We start from the raw sequence: 11,215 nt of genomic DNA on the forward strand, positions 1-11,215 counted from the left end.
GTTGTCTTCTCCCTGGGTTCTCTGGCTCCCTTTCACAAGGCACTGATCCTGTTCTCTGCCATGAGACCTCTTAATCGAATCATTTCCAATGGCTCCATCTCTAAAAACCATCATGTCGGGATCAGGTTTCGACATTTTGTGGAGACACAAATATTCAGACTATGGCAGTTCCTTCTTTCAATTTTCAAAACCAGAGTCAGTAAGTCAAGTTCTCCTAGCATTGCACCATGCTGACCTCTTCTGCCTCTCTCTGCTACACTTAAGGGCCCTCATGACAACATTGGTAACTCTTAGATAGTCCAGGATCATCAATCTCCACCCTCTCTTTATTTTTGGTACTGGAGATTGAACCCAGGAGCACTTTACCGTGGAGCTAATACCCAGTCCTTTTTTATTTGGAGGCAGAGTCTTGATAAATTGTGAGGGTCTTGCTAAATTGTTGAAGTTGCAATCCCTTTGCCTTAGCTCTTGAGTCACTGGGATTATAGGTATGCACCACTACACCTGGCCAATCTCCCCATTTTAAAGCCAGTTAATTGGTAATCTTAACTCTACCTGTATTTTTGTTTTTTGAGATGGAGTCAATATGTCGTCCAGGCTGGTCTCAACTCTTGGGCTCAAGAGATCCAGATGCAGGTGCATTCCACCAGGCTCGGTACTATCTGTAATCTTAATCACCTTTTGCTATGTGACATGACATTTTCACAGATTTTAGGAATTAAGACATGGTCCTCTTCGGGGGTTCGCTATTTTGCCTAACAAGATATTGAGTTGACACAATAAAACAGTGGTTCTCTGGCTTTAGAAATTCACTGACCATTTAAACAGGTTTTGTGATTTATATATGTATTACAAGTCATCCTCAAATGTGGTAGTTTAAGACAAAACCAAACAAATAAAAAAAAGAAAATCAAAATATTTAATTTTCTCACAAATCTGGGGTTCTGGCCAGGCTTGGCCAGAAGAATTGAGTTTTGACAGATGAATTAATGCTGGAGGTCAGTTAGGGACTTTTCTTGGGCTATTGGCCAGGGGCTTTGGGCTTCTACTCATGGCTGCTTGGGCTTCCTAACAGCATGGCAGTTGGATCTCAACAGGATTAGGCAGAGGCCCCTGACTTCCTATGATCTAGTTTCAGAAGTCCTAGATGGTCATGTCCACCCCAATTTATTAGTCAAGTAAGTCACTATGTCTTACCCAGACTCACGAGGAGACAAATTAGATGTACCTCTTAATGGGAGAAATACCTGAGAATTTGTAGCTATCTTTAATCTGCCACACACACACACACAAGCAAACAAAACGGAAGACTAATACAGTGTTACCATGTTTTATTCTGACAAATAGAAATATTTGAAAAATGATACCCTAGGGGCTGGGATTGTAGCTCAGTGCATGGCCTAGCACATGTGAGGCACTGGGTTTGATCCTCAGCACCATATAAATAAATAAAATAAAGGCATTATGTCCATCTACAACTAAAAATGTTTTTTAAAAAATGATACCCCCAAATGTTGCCACCTGCTGTCACATTATCACATCTTTTTAAAAGTAAGTGCTTTTTTCCTACCAAAAAAGTAGAATGGACATATTTCTAGAACAAATAGCAGTTCTTTGAATTGAACAAATTTAGCTTAATGAAAATCTCACTATGCTGTACTTATTTCGGGGGGGGGGGGTCCATTAAGAAACCACCAAGTAAATAACATGAGTACCTCTGTGGTCCAGATCAGTAGTCCCCTGCTTTGCTCATGCACCCCAAGTCCTGCTGGCCTTGGAGGGTTACCTCCTGCTCAGTTCCTGCCCCCAGGGCACAGCCAACAGGCTCCTATGCAGACAGATCTTCCTGTTATCCAGAGTTTTCCCCTGGGACCACCAGGATGGGCTCTTTTCTGGCAGGGCTGGCTTGGACTTCATCCAGTGTGGCTGCTGCTCTGTGGGATAGACTATTCTGACTCTGCAGGCCTGGACAAGACTCAGTGATATAACTAGCCTGATGCACTGGGAAGCCTGCCCGACACCACTGCCATCACCCACCTGAGCTTATCAGAACCACTGGGGAAAATCTGCAGCACCAGGCTCCACCTTCCTTGAAAAGCTGGCTTTTCTCTGGCACTGTGGAGCCTCCAGGTCCTGCAGTGGGAAGACCCTACTAAGCCAGGCTCAGCAGTCTCCTGCTTCCCTCAGATGGGTGGTTTTTCAACCTTTACTTATTCCCCTGAAACCATGTATCTGGAGACCTCTGGTAGAGCCAACACCATTTGTATGCATTGCCCACAGCTACCCCAGGAGAGGCACAGTGCTTGACATTAAGAGGATCCTTCTTGGGAGGCTGAGGCAGGAGGATTCTTTGAGTCCAGGAGTTGGAGGCCAGGCTGGGCAACATAGCAAGACCTCCCACCCCCAGAGGGAAAGAAAAACAAAACTTCTTAAAAGAATACCTGAGGTTTTACCTGTGAATGGAATTACCTGTTGATGCTGATTCTCAAGCTAGGGAGACTCTGGCCCTCTGGATTACCTCCTTTCTCTGAGGCCTTAGGGTTTCAGGGGAGCAGCATCCTGCTTCCCCTTTCAACTAAGAGACAATATTAGAAAAGTGGAACATTTCTAACATTCTCAAAGCAGAGGGAGGAGTCAGGTTTATTGTGCACCCTACTCCTTTTAGGTCACTTGTTCTGTCTTAGGGGAATGATTTCCAAATGGACTTCTGTTTGTTGAAGTTATGATGGGAGCCAAAGGGGAAACTGGAAGCCAGTCATCTATCCATCCATCCATCGTGGAAGAATGTCTTATTTTTATGACAGGTGTGGAGAGGGACCACTCCAGCATGAGAGAGTATGCCCTGATTGCAGACTTCGCAAAGCAGTGTTGGGGGGTCACCCTCCCCATCTAGTGAGGCAAAAAGAATGCAGAGCCCTAGATTTGCAATTTGCACAAAGAGCCCATTCAATAGTCCACAAAGCTCATTTTCCATAATAGTCCTAATTAGAATCCTGATACACAAGGAGGGGAAACAATTTCCACAGACTCCAGCACGAGCTCATGGCAATTCAGTTGTTTGTTTTTCAACCCCGAGGTTATAGACACGCACCTCTCAAAAATAATACATATGTGTGGTAAAGCCGGATATTTTCAGACATTCTAGAAAAATGTGGCAGTAGCAATAATACGTTGTGGCAAAACAGCCTCAATTGTGAGTCTTCTTCCTCACATTTTTACCTCTCCTGTTGCCTGTCTTGGTGAATGTTAGGATTTTGTTAGGAGCTTAATATTTCAGAAGATACATTTTTTAAAAAGATTTTACCACCTGTTCTTGCTTCTCAGTTCTCACATAACCTTGGAATTTAAGCATCTTTCTGTCTGTTTTTTTTTTTTTTTTTTTTTTTTTGTCTTTTCTGCTGCACAGACCCTAATGATGTTTCTCTTGCTGAACGGCTGAACGGAGCAGAGATGAGCATGTTTATCAGCCATGCCGTGCCTGGTGGAACCGTCCTGTCTGCGCCTCACTACATGAACATTACTATTAACTGTTGCCAGGAGAGCCAGAGAAGACAAAGAGCACCCACCACGCGGCACCGATACTCTGCCATCAGCACTCCGCCTCTTCTCTCTCCTCATCTGCAGAAGGATTATTTTTCCCCCCTTTGCTGCATCTTGAACAGACCCCCATACTGCATTAGAACCCCACCCACCCACACTGCTTTCTCTTTTCTGCCCTCCTGCTCCTGTTCCCCTGGGTACCAATAATAGCTGTGGATGGTTGTAGTCAACACATTGCTTGAGTCTGAATCCTGACTCTGGTTGTGTGATGTTGCACCAGTTCCATAACCTCTCTGAGCCTGTTTTCTCCCCTGGGAGATAAAGGATTTGCTAGTTCCTTCTTCATGAGGTTGTCATAAGCGTGAAATGAGCTCTGGGCGTGAAGACTCTCATATACAGCAAGAATTTGTGGAACAATGTTTTTTTATTGTCACCAGTATTCTCATGGCTTTTTATATTTTCTTGGTAATTGGTCCATAGTAAAATTGTGACAATGAAGGATAGCAAAGTCTATATAGTATACATAGCGTATGTTCAATAAACTCTATGCAAGGGTCATTTTGGGGGGGGTACTGGGGATTGAATCCAGAGACACTTTACCACTGAGCTACATCCCCAGACCTTTTTATTTTGGGAGAGTGTCTCACTAAGTTGCTAGGTCTGGCCTTGAATTTGCAATCTTTCTGCCTCAACCTCCTAAATTGCTGGGATTTCAGGTTTACTCCACCATGCCCGGCTCTATAGGTATCATTTCAACTGGCCCCCAAACTCTGCTGAACATAAGAATCAGTGCTGGTTTGGAAAGCACATCAGGATCCTCCAGTGTTTTGGGGCTTTTGTTTTGAAAAGGCCCTTTTTACCACTTTACTGCCCATCGGAAGAAATAAAGTCAAATCAATGGGCAGAACATCATTCCAACTTTCTCACCCCAGTTGAAGCCTTTTCCTGTGGATCCAGATAAAAAGTCTGTAGGAGACACTTCACGCTGTAGGGTCAGTGTGGAGGTTACATAATACCCAGTAAGTTTGCCTTTAAGGCAAATGTTTGAAGTCTTTCTCCCTTCAGTTTGATACAAAGAATATTTTCCCAGCAGACTTTTCCTAATGTCCCAATTTCATGTCCTTACTTTTCCACACTCTGTGTAAGAGAGCTCTTTCTGAAATGTACAAGTTTGTTGAAGAAGTTACAATACCACAGAACACATGGTGTGTTGCCCAAGTGGATTTCACCTGGGCCGAGCCTCCTCCTGTCTAGACAGCCCAGCCCAGCTCTGGCCATCCGTGACCTGCAGGGTGCAGGAGACAGGTCCAGAGGGCAGCTAAGCGGCCTATCCATTCACTGAGCTCTGAACTAAGTTCGGGTGACCCCAAACACTGTCCACTGGTTTGTACACCCACAGTACAAAGACGAGTTCCGTTCCTTTGTGCTGTCCCAGAACATTTGCCAGCTCTCAGTCACGTTGCAGGGGATCCTGTGGCCCTGCAATGAAAGGCCCTATTGTGATGACTGGTCAACAAGGCAGATCTAAGTCCATTCTGGGCATCAAAACTGGGAACCTCCCCGCTTTTTACGTGCTGAGAAGTGGGCGCTTAGTATTGTATTAAAGTAAATGGGAAGGAGGCAGTTCCGTTAAAAATACCCCAGTAAAGAAAAGGAGATACTTATCTGCTCATTGTCTCCGACTAGAAGCTTTTAAAACGACCTGAGAAATGGGCTTACTGCTTTCATTGTTTTTTTCCTTCTTCTTTTTCCTCCTTCTCACTGACATTTGTCCTCTTTTCTAAAACCTCCTCTCCTAGTGATCCAGGCGACTGCTGGGAATTCTCCCTCCACCATGTGGACAAACAAGCAGATCATTCAAAGTATTCAGATCACACAGACAAAGACATGGAAATGCTTAGGATTCAGAGTTCTGGCTGGTTTGAAATGTGCTTTTGGGCAAATGATGTAGTGAGCTGAATGTTCATTAAATATACAAACCAATTAAGAGCTGTTTAATGCTAAGGCAATTGATCTTTCAGAGATGGATATTTGGGTGCAGCACCAGATCTTAACCCTGGCTGGGTACACCAGAGCACCTGCCTGGTTAGAGTTTTCTAGTCTATAAAATGATAGTTAGGCTTCAGTGAACCCCAGATTCCCTTGGGGGCTCAGTTCAAATCCCAGCTTTGTTGTCTGCCTCTTCCTGGTGCTGCGATTCCATAGTATCCTTCAATTATTCTAGGACTGATTTGGTAGAAGGGATCCAGAGCAAACGGAGGCCTCTACATTAACAATGCAGAAGTTGTGGTGTGAGGCTGACATCTCTGAAGGCACAAGAGGGCAGATGTTGAAATGAAGAAGACAGTGAGACCCAGTGAGCAAATGACCCTTGTTAGTGCAAAAGGACGGGGCCGATGCAAACCTCATGGAATCAGCTCAGCATAGCTTTTATTATTCAGGAACAGAAAGAAGCTTCTGATGGACCCATTTTCCTGGTGGAAAATGAGCCACCAACCAAAGGGAGGGGGTTTAGGCTTATTAGGTTGCATTGAGAGGTGACTCAATGAATGAGCAGGTCAGTTTGGGCTTTCTTTACTGGGCCAGATGGGGTTAGTAGGTGTGAGGTCAGTATCTGGGAAAGAATTTGCTTAGGATGGCATCAATGCTTTGGCTTCTTCCTAGAAATTGTCATTTCAGACTTGATGGCTATCTCCACCCAGGGGCCTGTCTTGTCCCTGTGAAACACAGTGACTCCCTCATACCTTCTCCCTGGGCCACATGGTTTGGGGGTTTGTCTTTTTCCATATCCAACAATGCTACTTCCTCTCTGGCATACAGAAGCCCTGACTTGAGGTTCCCTGAGCTCTTTGTTTTTTCCCCCCGAAACAACTTCCATCTGAAGTGAGAGGACTTGGTTCCTGAGTAGAGGAGACAGGACTGGAATCCCAGGGAGACCACTCACCTGGAATCCTCAGGACACAACACGGTAGAGACAACTGCACCCAGGAGAACTCGAGTTCTACAGTGTGCTCTTCAGCTGGGTACTGATCAGCATGTGTGTGTGAGGGAAGGGCACAAGGGTGCGTTAGAATCCCCTAAAAGGATTTGAGGGAAGTATCCCTAGAGCTCACTCAGGACGGGGGTCGTCCCTGTTACCACCACTCAGAGTTGAAAGCCTTACAATCCACAAGGTACTTATGGGTAAGGTACTGGGAAGGGCATTCTGGGTATTGGGGCTTAATTACCTCAAACTAGTATGTAGGCTATTAGACTAGAGGCAGTCCCAGCCCCTCCCCAAAAAGGCTTCAAAGTACACTGTGAGAGGGTCAGAATATTTCCAAGTAACTAAACTGTGTTCCAGAACAACACTTGGGATATTTTTTAACATAACATTATACCTAGTGCTTAGCAAGGAAAAAATTCAATCAAAAGAAACATGAAGAGACTGATACCAAAAGCACATCATATCCAAGTTGCTCAAAACCAGTGATAAAGGCTTGAAATCAGCTAAAGGAAAAAAAATGTTAGGTTATGAACAGAAAAGTAAAGATAAGGATGACAATGGAGGTCTTGTCAGAAACAAGGCGGTGACAAGACAGAGGAACAATCATCTTTAAAACACTGAAGAAAAACTATTGTCAACCCTGAATTCTCTACTCAGCAAAAATGTTTTTCAAAAACAAGTGCAAAAGAAAGATGTTTTCAGATATTCTCACCCTGAAAAAAAAAAAATGATCCTGTATTAGAAGAAATGTACTAAAAGAAAGTCCTTCAGGCAGAAGGAAAATGATACCAGATAAAAACTTGGCTCCTCAAAAAGGAAAGAAGAGCTCTGGACGAGGCACTTCAACTACTTGAAACATGTAACAAGCTCTGGAGCGGGACTTTTCCTGTTGCTGTTGGCTATTTGAAGCCCACAGTGACGCCAACGAAGTTCTCCACATCTGAGCCAACATGCCCAGGAGCCAGAGATTCTTAAGAGATGACTTATGTGACTCTATTAGCACCAACACCACCTTCTACCTTGTAAGTCTGGGAAGGGGAGTGAGCAGAGAGCGTGAGTCACTGGAATGCAGTGGGTGTGAGAGGTGACTCCTTCTCCCTCCTGAGGTGAAGGGCAATGAAGGCAGCTGTACTTTGTCCCCCGTGGGGGGATTCTAAGAAAATCAACAATAAATATTGGGGTGTAAATTAGTTCCCCCATTTGAGCATTTGATTAGGAAAAGGACATATGGGTTTCTAGTACCTCATTAGGAAGCAAAGGATCTTGGAGAAAGAAGAAAGGAATGCAGGGAGCAGGGTGAACCCACCCAATTTGTTAGAGCCAGGACATTTGTTCCCTGTGGTTCAAGTGGATGCTACTTAGTAAGTAGCTGAATTTGTTCCATCCTCAGCTGAGATGGTTCTCTCCACCATTTTCCAAAGAGCTTGAGCACATTCAGTGACAGGAGCTGAGGGCATGGAAGGGGCTGAGCCTGCTCTGCATGTCCTTCTAACATATATCCCCACCCTCAGAAAGACAGCACCTGGATGCTTACCTTTCAGAGGACGTCAACAGCCTGTCCAAGGTGGCTGCCAATAGAGAAAAGTCTGCAGCAATGGTCTGCTATATGACTCCCTTCCTATCCTCCTCTCAGCCCAGTACACTAGAGGACAGTCCTGAAAGGGGAAAGTGGGGACCTGGGGTGTCCTTACAGTTAATGAGGACCATAGATACATACACATATACATTTTTGTGATTATGCATGTATATACAATGGACAAATGATAAATGTCACGTACACTTATCATGCACATCTGTATTGTTTACAACTTCCTATTATCATAAATAAGGACAGTGAACGCCCTTGCACATAACTCTTTGTGCATATTCTTTATAATTTCCTTGGAACAAGTTCCCAACAGGATGCCAACTCCTAAGGTCTAGCAGCTGAATTCCCATCTAGTGGTGGAGCAGGAGGAGCTAGACCTCAGGGAGGCTGGAGAAGATGCGCTCTCCCCGTGCCTCTTTCTGCTTGCTGCTGCATCCACCCCTTACCTCTCAGGTTCCCCCTTTTTCATTCTTTGCCCCTTCTGCCCTTTTGACTCCAGATTGTTTCTCTCCTCTGCCCAAATCTTGTTCTGTTTCAGGGCTTTGAAACTTCCCTTGGTCCCCCCCCCCCACCAACAGGCTTTGGGTAGCTTCCCTGGACACTCTGTGGTAACAACGTGGTCGCAGCAGCTGTCACACCTCAGTGGTGTGTACCCCAGAAAAGATGATCTTTTCTAGTGGCTTCCACAGTTCCCTAGGGACTCTCTGATTGGCTTAGTGTAGGTCACATGCTCATCTCTGAACCAATGACTGTGACTGATTGACCTCCTCTGGGCCAGTTGCTGGAGCTCTGCAGTCTTGGGCAGACTCTACCCAGCCCACAGGGACTAAGAGAAGGGGAGAGGTGGACCCTGAAATAAAAATGGATCTCTGTTCTGGGAGTAGTGGGAATATCCTTGAAAAGTCAATCTCAAATCTCTTCTCTTTTTTCTGCTTATTCTCCTTCTCATTCTTCTTTTGTGTGTGTGTCTTGTAAACACAATAAAGGAGTTTGGGTGGTGGTGATGGGGTTTGAGAGGATTGAAGGCTCGAACACAGGGTCTCAGGTGCACCAGGCAAGTGCTGTACCAATGAGCAATTCCCTCAACCCCATCAAAAGGATTTTAAATTCTTAATCTTTTTTTTTTAACACTAATCTAGGGCATTAAAAGTAATTTCACAACCAGGTGCTGTGATGCATGCCTATAATCCCAGTGACTCAGGAGGCAAGAATCTTCTCAGTACCAAGCCCTGAGCTAGGACCTTTGCATGTTTTGATTTTTTAAAAAATATTTATTTTTATTTATTTATCTTTATGTGGTGCTGAGGATTGAACCCAGAGCCTCACCTGTGCTAGGTGAGCGCTCTACTGCTGAGCCACAATCCCAGCCCCATGTTTTGATGGTTAACCCTTACAATACTTGCAAGGTGATCTTAGAACTCTTATTTTACAGGTGAGGAAACAGGCAGAGAGAGGTTGCCTAACTTTTCCAGAGGATGGACCTGGTAGCTCCTGCCAAATGTTCAACCTCAGGGTGTGTATACCCAAACGCCTTTGTCTTGAAGAAAACAGAGTATTTTCTACAGGAATATCGGTTGTTCCTGAGGTCTGTTAGTGCTCATAGTGCTCTGGCTGCTTCAGAAGCTGCAGCTTTGTCGGCCTTTGAACATCTCAATGGCTGTGGGGACAGCCAAGAAGCAAAAGAAGGATCTGAAATTCAGATATTGGACAACATAAAGAGAGACTACAGGGTCCTTGAAGTTGGTCAAAGGATGCCACACCTAGGTTTTTCCAGAAAAAAAAATTTTTTCTTTTTGCTGTAGCTGGACGGGGTGAGGGGCTTCTTAAAAGCATTCTGATGCCACCTCCTGGTCAGACCAAGGACTTGGGAACTGAAATGCACAAGAAACAAGCACTTACTGAAGCACCTACAGTCTAATCTCTGTTTCTGTCATTATTTCGGCAGGCCATTATTTGATCTGTGCCTCACGTGTTTGGCGCTGTTTGACTTCCTGGAAACCTCATGTGCAAGGATGCAAGGTTGAAGCAGTAGCGTTTGTTATCCTCTTGTCTGCAAACAAAGCCTCTTTTCTGTTACAGAAATTAGGAGTAGGAAAATCAATGCCTTCCCCCACAGGTGAATCATCAAGAAAATGTGCAAGTCTTCAAACGGTGATGGTTCCACTCCAGGCTGGTGAATTCCATGAGCAAACAAAGCTCTGTTTGTAACCCAGTTAGATAAGAATGTTCTGGGGCATTTTTTTTTTCTTGGTACAGGAAATAAGAGTTGGGTGATTCCAATTTATGTAATATTGGCAGTCTTCTCTTTAGTCCGTGTCTCTTATTTTGTTACACATATTTTAACTGAAAGAAAAGAGAACTTTTAGAAGACCATGAAACCCATGGTCTTTTTGAATGGGCAAAGGTAAGGAGGGAAGTGCGTCATGTGTAGAGAGGACACCTCCCGTTTGTCTGTTGGACTGGAGCAAAGGGTACACGGTGGTGGAGGGTGGGTCAGGGCCAGCCCAGGGAGGGCAGTGAATGCTCAGCTACAGAGAACAGGTTTAATTCTCAAAGTTGTTGAAGTTAATGAAGATATTTGACCAGATGAATCAGAACCAGGTTTTAGGGAGAACAATCCATTAGCAATATGTGACACCAAACACCAAAAGCTAACACACCACCTGATTTTGGAAAATCAATGAAGAAATTTGGAAAATCAAACAGAAACAGAGAGTGGAGGCCAGCGGCCCGTTCAAAGTCCACCGCAGTCTCCCTGGCTGAAGGGAGGACAGGCATGAAGAAGGAGGTGATCAGTAATGGATGGAATGTTGGCCCCTAAAAGATATGTCCATGTCCCAGCCCCTAGACCTGTGCATGTTACCTTAGATAGAAAGAGGGTCTTTGCAGAAATAATTAATTAAAGATCTTGAGATCATCTGGATTATCCATGTGGGCCCTGAATCCAATGAAAATGATCCTTGTGAGAGATGGGAGACATTTCTTCCTTGCTCATCCCCATGTGCTAAGGTTTGGATCTAAATGTACCCCGAAGGCTCATGTGTTAAAGTCTTGGTCCTCAGCTGATAGCTTTACTGGAGAGATGGGGCCTACTAGAAGGG

The 11,215-nt window shown here is 44.6% G+C and overlaps 1 long non-coding RNA gene across 1 annotated transcript; it reads left to right on the top strand.

Moving 5' to 3' along the window:
- Window positions 1-411: 411 nt before the first annotated feature.
- Window positions 412-10,416, top strand: LOC120889113 (uncharacterized). Its single transcript, XR_013424980.1, has 3 exons — window positions 412-655; window positions 3,407-7,548; window positions 9,547-10,416. It is a non-coding gene; the product is annotated as an uncharacterized LOC120889113 (long non-coding RNA).
- The last annotated feature ends 799 nt before the right edge of the window (window positions 10,417-11,215 follow it).

The sequence above is a fragment of the Ictidomys tridecemlineatus genome, chromosome 8 (assembly GCF_052094955.1).
Source record: "Ictidomys tridecemlineatus isolate mIctTri1 chromosome 8, mIctTri1.hap1, whole genome shotgun sequence".
In the NCBI taxonomy this organism is placed as follows: Eukaryota; Metazoa; Chordata; class Mammalia; order Rodentia; family Sciuridae; genus Ictidomys; species Ictidomys tridecemlineatus.